Raw genomic sequence first — 11,927 nt, forward strand, 5'->3', positions numbered from 1 at the left:
AAGGGTCGAGGTGGATCCAAGTGATGAGTCCGAACAAAAACAGTTTGAGTCCGAAATTAGTTTAAACACAAAAAAATGGGTTAAAGGAAAGTTGGTGGAGTCCGAACCTGAATCCAAAATGAAAAGTGGATTCAACTTAGAGTCCGTGATTGAAGTCTCGGAATATGTTATGTCGGAAAATGTGATTTGTTCGGATGGGTTGAATTTCAATTTGGTGGGTGATCGTTTAGGAGTAAATAAAAAATATGGGTAAAAAAAGAAAAGTTGATTTGGTTTCTTGAGGGCCGACAAAAAAATATGGCAGGGTCATTAATTTAAATTATGTCACAAGTGCAGGGACAAAAAAATATGGCATGCACACATTTTATCATAAGCTGGCAACCACACATTTAAGAGAGAACAAACAAGTCTTACAAATTTTTTTATTTTATTTATTTATTTATTTTTTTTTTTTTGACATTTGAGATGTGACCGGATGCTATTGACATTTAGCAATCTGATAGGTGCATGAGCCTCAATCGCTGGAGTCGTGAGTAAGTCCGTCTTCACATGCAAAGAAGGGCAGGCGTGTGAATTTTTTCTTTGCTCCATACTCTCGGTATAACATTAACTGGCTAACTGCACAAAGACAGACAAAACGCTTTTTCAGACATATATTGCAGCTCAATAGTCGTACGCATGCACAACTAACCAAATGTGCTTCGTATCTCCGAAAATTATATCCATACCCACTAAAGTCCCTTTCATCTTGGAAATGCATACATAAAAACATTGTATCTTCAACTCAGTCAACTTGTATATTCCGAAATAAATACGCAAGCACTCTAAAAATCAATTTCTTCCAAACTCACAGGGGTGGTCTTGTTGTGGTGCCCGGTGTGGCACCGGCAACACTTACCATTCGCGTATATAGTGGAAACTTTTTTGATTTTTAAATTTTTTACTTGTTATGTCACTATGCAAAAAAATCATGCAACACCTCCGATTTTTACGAGTCATTTAACTCCGCATCTTAGCATATTTTAAATAATATGAGTTCGTGTTTTACTTACATATGATGTATGACAGTTTACACCTCACGTGTACATTGTCTAGGGGTGTTTACGGGGTGATATTAATAAAATTGTGAAACGTAACCACGAGGCTGGTATCTTACATGCACTAACCGAAACCGAACCGAATTTTTAAAAAACCCGAACTGAACAGAACCGTTTGAAGATGGGTAACCACGGCTCGGTTCACAGGTACCTACTAAATATCAAAATAAGAATCAATCAAAGTTATAAACTACATTTCAACCATTCTTTTTAAAAATAAAAAACTCAAGTGTGAAAAAATATTAATTTTTGTTGCTAAAACATGCATTTTATGAATCAACTACATAACCATAAAATATACATGTCATAAAGTTGATAAAAAAATCATAGATATTCACTTTACAGCTTATAGTTTAGAGTAAATTACTGAAATCGTCTCTATGGTTTGGTAAAAATTGCATGTTTGGTCCCTAACGTTTTTTTTGCAATCAGATTGTCCCCGTGGTTTGATTTTGTTGTATTTTTCGTCCCTTACGTACATAAAGTTAGGGACCAAATGTGCAATTTTGACCAAACATAGGGACGAAAAGTGCAACAAAATCAAATCACAGGGACGATCCGAGTGAAAAAAAACGTTAGGGACCAAACATTCAATTTTTACCAAACCATAGGGACGATTTCAGTAATTTACTCTATAATTTATAATTTTTGTACAGGAACTACCATATCAATTTGAAACTCGATACCTCATAAAATTCATATTATATATATATATATATATATATATATATATATATATATATATATATATATATATATTGTGTGATTGTATGACTAGATTTGAGCCATCAGATCATAATTCTTAGAGGTTAAGATTGCCATGATATACCATACTTATGGTGACATGCACCACACATTAACGATGCTTTATTTTAAAAAAAAACTTGTATTTATGGGCATTATAGACATTTTATTCAACATCAAGTAAGGAAATTGCTTTTATTTAGGGAGTTATATTTCTTTTTTTTTCAAATCCATATATGTTTAATTGATAAAAACCGAAGGATAATCAAGATGTGTTACATATTATCATCTTACAAAATTAATTTGATAAGCCATTTTTACCATTCTTTCAGAATAATTTGTTTTATAGCTATATAAAGCTAATTATTAACCTGATTAGGAACTATTCTTTTAGAATATGATGTTTATCAGTAGTGAAATGCTAATTTTTTCTATTCTTTTAAAATAATACATTTAAATTTATAGAAAGATAACTAGTAACCATTCTTTCAGAATAATTTTCTTTACAATGTGATTTTTTACATTTTTTATAGTAGTAGAATGGTAATTACTAATCTCTTACATTCTTTAGAATAGTATAGCAAAAGTTACACCTTTTAGAGATCCTTGGTAATTTAGGGTCTGTATTATTGTTACTTAATTGCTTGAACAAGTTACACTTAATTTATACATCTATACAAATCCATTTTCTTTGCCCTTCTTGGAGAATCAACTATATTTTATAAATAGTGGTATATTAATTGGTTTCCGTTCTTTCTTAATACATTGTTTTACAATCGTAGAATGCTAATTACTAATTAGTTTCTCCTTCAATCAATCTTTGTTGTTTTGGTTGTTCAACAAATTCTTCCATTGGTAATTCTTGTAGAAGCTCTGCTTGCGGACTTTTGTAGTGTTGTTCTTTTTGCTTTAGTACACCTGCAACTACGAAAAAACATGTTACCCATTGTTCAAATATCAAATACATTATTATTCTACAATCAATATACATCTTACTTTTGTATGCAAGTTAAATTAATGCAATCACAAAAAATAACTGTGTCTTGAAAATTCATACATAAAGCATTATATATATGTTATTTACAAACTGAATCATTATATATATGTCATTCTTTAAGAATTTAACTTTACAAATTTTAAAAGATATCATTCTTCTCACATTCTTTAAGAATAACAACATATTTGTATTCATAAAAAATAATTTTATTTAAACATGAAACATTAAAGTCATCATTAGAGACTTAGAGTTGATACAAAATGTACATATACTCTTAGTTAGAACTATGTAATTCGATAAACAATATTGATAATAAATTTAGCACAATAAATGATATCAATCGAACTTTAAATTTAAGTTAATACTTAGGATTTCATACAAATATAATTATATCGTTCTTTAAGCATGAAATTCTATAATTTTGTATTCAAACATTGTTTACATACTTATTTGATAAAGAATTACACAAAATTATAAATAATTGGCTAAGAATGAGATATTATATGCTCTATTCTTCAAGAATATGAAAACTTCAATAGTTATTTCCCAATACCCTTTGTAAAAAACCTCATATACAAAATCTCTACATTTTAGGAACAACAAATATTACACTTCAATATGAAGCATAAACAAATTCTTATTTGTAGATCAATCAAATATAAATACGAATATATCTTTTTGAACTAAATTAAATAATCTACAAGAATGATGTTTTCTTTATTTATAATTAAACCAAAAAGTAAATTATGCATTTAGTTCACACATATGCTATCCTAGATTTGATTGTAGCAATATGAACCACCCAAACGCCATAGGTTTTATAAAATTAGACAAATATAAAAGAATGTTTTTTCCTGACAATAATCTTAGATATAATTCTTACTTGAAGTGCCAATGAATGAATGTAGTTTATTAAAATCAAGCATATAGTGAAAAAAAATGAAGCAATGCTTTTTTCAAAGAATGAATGTAGATTTTATAAAATTATAAAAATATAAAGGCAATGCTTTTTTTAGCCACTATCATTAAAATGAAGCATATAGTGGAAAAAAAAAAGATGAAGTATATACAGCAAAAAAAAGACGGATTAACTAATTTGCAAAAAGGCAAATTTATCTTTCAAGTCAAAGGGCAAATTTGCAATCTTTTCCTTGGGAAATTCGACTCTTCAGCCAAAGGGTAAAAAAATAAAGTGCAGGTTCAAGAGTTTTCAAGACAAAAAGAAAATCCAAAGTCTTCTTATACCTATCTTGCAGTGTAGATTGAAATGGAAATGCAACCAATTCAAAAAATCGAAACCACAGATCAAATTGTTAGAAACATAAGAAGGGACAAACCTGTATACAACTTCACGTTATTACAGAGAGACAACCACCAATGTCAAATAATCCCGAATACTGAATTGCAACAAACATACAAATCAATCAATAATTAAGTTGCCGGTCAAAGTGGATCAACAACCATTTAAAAAAATTGAGAATTGGCCAAGTTGCAAGTGTCGATCGAGACTCATCCCATGAGTTTGATTCCCTTTTTCCAGTTATAGAAGTGATGATTATTATGGAGCTTAAATGAATTTTGTATCTCAATAGCCACCGTAAGGACCGTGAAGGGAGGTGTGTCGAACTCGGGGCGTCAGACATGCATCTCCAGCGTTCGATTCTTGTCATCTCGTCGGAATGTGAGAGAAACAGGAAAAAAAATAAACCCTAGGCGGTGGTTATAGAAGATAAATTCCTTCACAACGTAATACTGCTTAAACACCTTAATTATAGGCTTTTACGTTATTTAATTAATTAGTTAATTGTAATTTGACTAATATGCCCCAAAATATTGATTGGCCTAGAATTAGTCTTAGGGTCACACGATACTTATACGTTATATATGAACCTAACTCTCTCTCTCTCTCTCTCTCTATATATATATATATATATATATATATATATATATATATATATATATATATATAGTTAGGTTAATGTGAGACCACTATATTTTGTGATACGGGGAAACGCAATCCTATCCATTCATTTTGTAGATAAAAAAAACATTTTTTAAAAATGCAAAATAATTGAAAATTTTCGAAAAAAAAAATTTAAAATACTATTTTCGTCATTTTTTTTTATCAAAAAATATAAAAAATATAAAAAATACAGTTTTTTTTTTTGAAATATCTGTGAAATATTGTAGTAGAATATGATATATTTTATATATCTGACAAATCTATTAGAATACTAGAATATTCTAACATTCTAAAAATCGCATTAGAATATTTACAGTGTAATACTTTATTAGAATATTTCCCGTATTTAAAAAAAAACGGTATTATTTTATTGTTTTTAGGTAAATAAAATGACGAAAACAATAATTAAAAAAAGAATTTTCGGATTTTTCCTTTTTATTTTTTTATTTTTTTTAGTGAAGTTTGTGTGTATAAGTTTGATGGTTGTTGGCCCACAAGTTAAGAAAGTTGCACGATGGTTTAAAAAATTAAGTTTTCACTTTTGGGTTAGAGAAAGGAATGAACTCATCTTTGATATTTAACTCTATGCAGTCAATAGAAATTTGGTAGCTTTGAAGGGGTTAAATTGTTAATTTTGGTGATTTTTCTTTGAGTTTATTTTTTAGGTTCTATGATGTTGGGTACAATAAAAAGTTCATTGGAACAAAATTAGTTTGGGGATCTTATTGGTGCAATTTCCCTCTTTTACCATCTTTTGCATTTCTATACCCTCATTGGGTTCTATGATGGATTCTTATGCTTTAAGTAATCAGTTTTATTTTTCAAATCGTCTTGAATATGTAGATTATTTCTAGAGATATAATCATTATATAATTAAAAAGATTACTAAAATGTCCATGGATGAAGGTGTTTTTTGAAGACGTTTTGGATTGTGATATCTTGATTGTGATTTGGAATTATGTAATGAGTTTCTAATTATTTTGCAGATAATATCAATAATTCTTGCAATAATCAAACACCACAAACGACCAAGACCTTAAACACGCTCACAACCCATGTTTTCAAAACCGGACCGGACCGACCGGTCCCGGATCTAGTTCTTAAAGGCCAAAAAACTGGTATTCGTATGAACCGGTAAAAACCTGTCCGGTTGAACAGGTAAAAAACCAGTCAAAACCAAAAATTTTAAAAAATGTGTATTTTTTTCATTTTTTGTATTTTTTAATATAATTAGATATCATTATGACATCCTCCGGTTTTTCCGGTTTTTGAGATGACCACTTGAACCATCGAACAAGTAAGACGACCGTTTCAGTCTTCGGTCTGGTTTTCAAAACCTTGCTCACAACCTGATAGATTTCTAAAAGTTTCAGGTTTAACCAGGGGCGGAGTTTCTTTGGGGCCAGGAGGGGCAGTGGCCCCCCCTGATTTTTGGGCTAGAAGCAGGAATTATAGTTCAAAATTTTTTTGTTATTGGCTTGCTCTTTTCAAATTTGGGCTTTGGCCCCTCCCGATCCCTCACAGACTCCAAATCTCCAACAGTCCAATATACGAATTCTCCAAGCGATTCTTTAAGAAATCAAAATCATTCATCCAATTTCCCAATTCGCTAAATCGCTTCTGGCTTTCTGCTTTGACCTTTGTTGCTGTCTCGCATTGTGTCGCACTGTCGCTGTCTCCGCCTGGTCTCACTCTCGAGTCTGAAGTCTCGCCATCGGCCATCGCCATTCTCCAAGTCTTGAAGTCGCCATTCACAGAAAATAGAAAATCAGAAATCAGGTATGGTCTCGTATGGAATCCTGATTCCCGAATCGGCGAATTCTGTTCTTTCTTTTCTAGTTCTCTACTTCTGCTGTTCTTTCTTTAATTCTTTTGATTGTTGATTGCTGAGTGTTGATTGTTCATTGTTGTGCTGCTGCTATTTGCTGTTTCTGAGTTTCCCTAATTCTCTCGGTCCAAACTCCAAATTAGGAATTAGAATTTCTTTTTAACTTGGCTGTCATTTGCCAAATGCCAATTAATAACCTTTTGATTTCAGTTTGGATTAAATTAATTGTTGACAGTTATGACTTATGATTTAATGTAAGCTCTAGGACACCAAAAAGGAACAAAAAATTATTGATTTGGTCATTTGGTTATGCACTTATGCTTCAAACAAAACTAATTATTGATTTGGTCATTTGGTTATGCACTTATGCTTCAAACAAAACTGAAAATCAACAAGAGATTATTGATTTGGTCATTTGGTCATTTGGTCATTGATCTGTTTTCACTTAATCACTTTTGATTTCAATTCATTTTTTTTCATTTTTCAGTTTTCACATATTGTTAATTGTTAAATGAGTTATTGGTTATTGTTATATTTTTGATTTTGATTGAATAATTGTTCATTCATTTTGATTTTTGTAGATATAATCATGGGAAAGATGAAAACCTTAGATTATTTTTACAAAAGAAAGGTAGATGATAAAGAATCGAATTGATGAATTTAAAGACATTAAAGGTCGTCGGCTGAGTTGTAATCATTTTTCTATGTGTTTTTGGTGTTTATTTGTTGAAAACAATTTGTTTTTTTTAAGAATGTTAATTTCAGTTTATAATATTTTCGGCCCCCCAAGTTAGTTGTTCAAGCTCCGCCACTGGGTTTAACATTATTTCTATATTGCTCCAGATTTAGACATATGAGTCTATTTTTGTAAACCCTCCCTATATAAATTAGTCATAATCTTTTTTATTGATTTTTGAAAGTTTTTAGGTGAGCCATTATATGTCCATATGGCTTTGCGATTCCTTCTTTCATTTTATCTTCTTTGATGTTTTGCTTGATTATTTATTCTTAATGAAATAAATTGCAAATCACAACGAAGAATTTGCCGAAATATGTTAGTGTAAGTGAGTTTACTATTACTCCAGACCCAAAGCTTCAAGTGTGTTTGTTTTCCTTCGCTCTATCAAATGTTAACCGATTTTGCTTCGAACTCAACATTTTAGGTTTGTAATGGATTTTTTATTTTGATTTATTTTACTTTTTATATTGAATTGCATCGGACCATTGACTTTGTCAATCACATGATACTTTATTTAGGTATATATAATTATTTATCTTCAAAAAATAGACATGGAACTTGTCCTTCTCAATAATAAATATAAATAAAAATATCATTTTGATATCTATATGTTAATCACTAGTTGCTATGGCTACTTAAATGAGAGTTTAGTGAGTTTATTTTTAATTAAATGTAAATTTTACAAAAAGATGTTTGGTTGTGATTTTATTTTGAGAGTTTAAATTTTATACCAAGTTATATGAGTCCATTTGAATTTAAATAGTTAAGTTATCATGCACATAATAAAATTGCTAGGAACTCTACAAGTTGGTGAACTTTACATTTGATCTTATGAGAACTTGGTGTGAATGAGTGTGTAAGCAATGGAGGCAAGTCATATGATCCTTTTTCACTTTGCAAGATGATGATCGTAAGATCTTATCAAAATCATTTTAAAACTTATAAAAGATATTTTCATCTTAACCATTCAGTTAACTATAAATAGTTGAAACCATGTTTTTTTTTATTATTTCATTTCATTTCATTCAACCAAACAAGCCCTACTTAAGGATCGTGTGACTATGTTGAATATTCCAACAACAACCATTAATAACGACAAATTTAAACAAACGTTTTGGACCCAAATCGATATTATCAATTGGCTCTTAATGATGGTCACAATCAAATATTTAAAACTTTTGAAAAAAGAAAACTTGTGTAATTAAGTTTCTAGAAATTTGTTAATTTGTAATTAATTAGGAAACAAAATAGAAAAATATTAAAATTGTTAATTTCAGATAATGACGAAAATACTTACAAATGAAACTTCTAATGGTATGTATAAGAAAGTTTTTTGAAATTTATATATAATTTGTAGTTTTTAATTTGCTATTTATTGTGTTGTTTTTATTTACTTTTAATATATTTTTCTTATATTTAATTTTTCGTATATCAATGTTATTTACATGATTGATTATGATTTTTTACACTCCATTCAGAATTATATTATGTTTTATAAATTATAATTTTATTAAATGTTTTCACATACATACATATATATATATATATATATATATATATATATATATATATATATATATAAATTTTAAATAATCAATACAAAAGTCTAAAAAAAATCTTAAATCTTTTTAATTTAATAAAATTTAATAAATATATACATGTGGTTTCCACGGGTTTTAACCTACTATATATATATATATATATATATATATATATATATATATATATATATATATATATATATATATATATATATATCCGGAACGATTTAGTGAAACAACCACCTAGTTACTAGAATACATGGGTGCTTTGAGCACTTGTGATTCATTTGTACATTTTAAAGTTTGCTTTGATATTACTCGTAGCGACTGCAAGTGTAGAAAGATGTTTTTCGAAGATGAAGCTCTTGAAGACCGACTTGCGCAAAAAATTGGCGATGACTTTTGAACGACATGTTGCTTCACAATGTTGAGACCAAAGCACTTGTAAAAGTTGAGAATGAAAAAGTAATTGAGCGGTTTCAAAAGATGTTTGCATGAAGAGGACAAACTTAAAATGTAATAGATCGTTGTTATATTTTTAACTTTTTATGTAATTGATCGCTTTTTTGTATTAGATAATGAATTATTTTTCGGTTTTATATTAATTTTGAGCGGAAAAAAAATTCGGCAACACCTATAATCAATTTCTGGGTCCGCCCGTGCGAACTCATACCCTTTGTTCAATCTTTTATCACACAATCATATTTTTGTCTTTTTCAAAACACCTTTTTGTATGGATAAAAATATCAAACACCATCCTTTTAAACAGTAACTTCAACTTCTTCATCATAAATAAGTTTCTTCATTAACCAGATTTAACAGCAACAAAAGTTTGAACAGTAGTAGCAAAATGTTTATTTTTCAAATAACATCACTAACAAAAACAATAAACTACTCATAGAAAAATTTTCAGTTGCAAAGGCTGATAAATTCTTCAAGATTGACGAAAATCTTCAAGATGGTAAACCAGTTGGGATCATTCCCTTGAAATAATCGCTTAGATCTTCAAGGTCTCGCTCTGATACCAATTGTAGGTTACCATTTTCTTTATTGTATTGGTGCGGAATAATAATATCAAGAAGATAATTGTATATGAATAATGATGAACAAAATATGTGAGTAAACTGTGATGAATAAATAGAGAGAAGCAACATATTACATGATGAACACTCATGGATGGGCACAACACAACAGTACGATAATACTTTGGGTAAACACAGGAGTACAATAGTACTTTGGGTAAGCACAACAGTATGATAGTACTTTGGATACATCACACAAGTATGATAGTACTTTGGGTAAACTGTCACACCCTCGAACCAGACGGCGGAAACGTCTGGGGGCTGTCGTGACTCAATTGAATACCATAACATTGAATATATATGAAACATAACAACATTCGTCACCATTCATTAATATAGTACAACCAGTAGCGTTTACATGTCATGCATTGTTTAAACATTACATTCCCAAAAATTAAAGTGTTCGGTTCGTACATAAATAAACTGCAAGCCGTCACTGAATATGATTTCCTTTGGTTCACTGGTTCCCTGAGAATACAAGTATTTTGAAAAACATCAACATATGAAATGTTGGTGAGTTCATAAGTAGTGTTTGAAATCCAATGTTTGTACTGTTTAAAAACCACCAGAAAATCCGATATTTTCTGAAAAGAAAAAGCTTTAGAAAACGTTTGTGAAGATCCATAGGTATGCTTGTTTGTTTCTATACTTGTAAAAAAAATGTTCATTGAAGTTGTATGCATTTCAAATCTGTATGTATTAAAAACCCTAGGAAAACCCGATGTTCTCCTAGTTCCTTGAATTACATGAAGTTACATTGAAACCATTGCATAGCGTATAGTGTCAGTCCCAGGCGACGTTGGATTGTTTTTGAGCATGATTATTTACTACAAACCCGCATTACACAAACACCCAGTTTATAGCTATACTAACGATCCCGAAGGCGTCGTCCGTACTAATCACGTTATCCAATCGCCCTGACTAGGTGTAGTCCCACATCCGAAGAGAAAGAGGTCACGAAGACCCCGGTGACTCCATTAACCGGTTGGGGATAAAAATGTACGAAGGGTCCCCGACCCGCCTCGCATAAAATGTAGACTTTACTAGCTATACCAAAGGACCCTTGGGGACTAGTAGTATACAAGCCATTGAAAGTCCATTTACGTTGTGTCGGATCGGTAAAACCCAACACTCCGTAAAAAAAATGTCTTCGGGCCTTAAGATCAGGTCATTGGGCTAGCTAGGCTCAACGAATAAGATTTTACACTTTTGGGGCCCAAAGATGGTGCGTAGACGTCTGTGCACACTCGCATGTATAATGTATTACCAAACGTTACTTGTATGAATCGTAGTGTCGTAGTGTTAGTAGTTGTAGATTTCTATTGGCTCGAGACCGAGCCAATTCGTTTAACAACGACTTTTGGTATTGTAATGTATTGTATTTCGTCGATAGTCGCGGTGCCATTATTTGATCAAATTGTGTATATTGAATTAGCCTTGAAATATTTCTGTTTCAGCCCCTCATTATTTGTAAAATTTACATTTTCAACCCTTTTATTGAATATTTCCCGGTTTGGTCCTTAAATTAATTTTCTTGACATTTTAACACCAAAAATTATTGAAATTAATATTTTTCAGCATATTTTTCATAGAAAACAGTTTAAGTCCCTGAAAATGCAGTTTTCTCGGTTTTAATCCCTTCTTTTCGCAACTTTGACAATTTTGGCCCAAATTGGAAAATTTTTGCAACTTTGGTCCTTTTTAAATTTAGAAGCATTTTAAACCTTTGAAAAGGACTTGGATCACTTATGGTCCACTGTTTTACAGAAAATCACAGTTTTGGCCCTCCAAAACAGAAAAATTCGCATAATGGGCCTCATTGGGCCGAAAATGTCATTTTTAGCCCATTAAGCTTGAAATTTATGTTTTTAATCCCCTAAATGAGTATATTTCCAGAAATTGGTTTATGGAAACTGTTTTGGCACACTTCATCCAT

At 30.5% G+C, this 11,927-nt stretch overlaps 1 long non-coding RNA gene across 1 annotated transcript; it reads left to right on the forward strand.

Moving 5' to 3' along the window:
- The first annotated feature begins 6,295 nt into the window (after window positions 1-6,295).
- Window positions 6,296-9,540, forward strand: LOC145055093 (uncharacterized). Its single transcript, XR_013685076.1, has 2 exons — window positions 6,296-6,580; window positions 9,234-9,540. It is a non-coding gene; the product is annotated as an uncharacterized LOC145055093 (long non-coding RNA).
- The last annotated feature ends 2,387 nt before the right edge of the window (window positions 9,541-11,927 follow it).

Source organism: Lactuca serriola, chromosome 5 (assembly GCF_051521515.1).
Source record: "Lactuca serriola cultivar US96UC23 chromosome 5, Lser_US96UC23_V15, whole genome shotgun sequence".
Taxonomy (NCBI): Eukaryota; Viridiplantae; Streptophyta; class Magnoliopsida; order Asterales; family Asteraceae; genus Lactuca; species Lactuca serriola.